Raw genomic sequence first — 230 nt, forward strand, 5'->3', positions numbered from 1 at the left:
TGTTTTACATGTACATATAGATGTTATACATGTACATATAGATGTTATACATGTACATATAGATGTTACACATGTACATATAGATGTTACACATGTACATATAGATGTTACACATGTACATATAGATGGTATACATGTACATATAGATGTTACACATGTACATATAGATGTTATACATGTACATATAGATGTTACACATGTACGTATAGATGTTACACATGTACGTATAG

At 27.8% G+C, this 230-nt stretch overlaps 1 protein-coding gene across 1 annotated transcript in view; it reads right to left on the reverse strand.

Moving 5' to 3' along the window:
- The window catches only part of pnpla7b (patatin-like phospholipase domain containing 7b), a gene marked incomplete in the record, with an annotated part of 164,612 nt that overhangs the window by 4,346 nt on the left and 160,036 nt on the right, over window positions 1-230 (reverse strand).

The sequence above is a fragment of the Nematolebias whitei genome, chromosome 8, assembly GCF_014905685.2.
Source record: "Nematolebias whitei isolate Nwh7 chromosome 8, NemWhi1, whole genome shotgun sequence".
In the NCBI taxonomy this organism is placed as follows: Eukaryota; Metazoa; Chordata; class Actinopteri; order Cyprinodontiformes; family Rivulidae; genus Nematolebias; species Nematolebias whitei.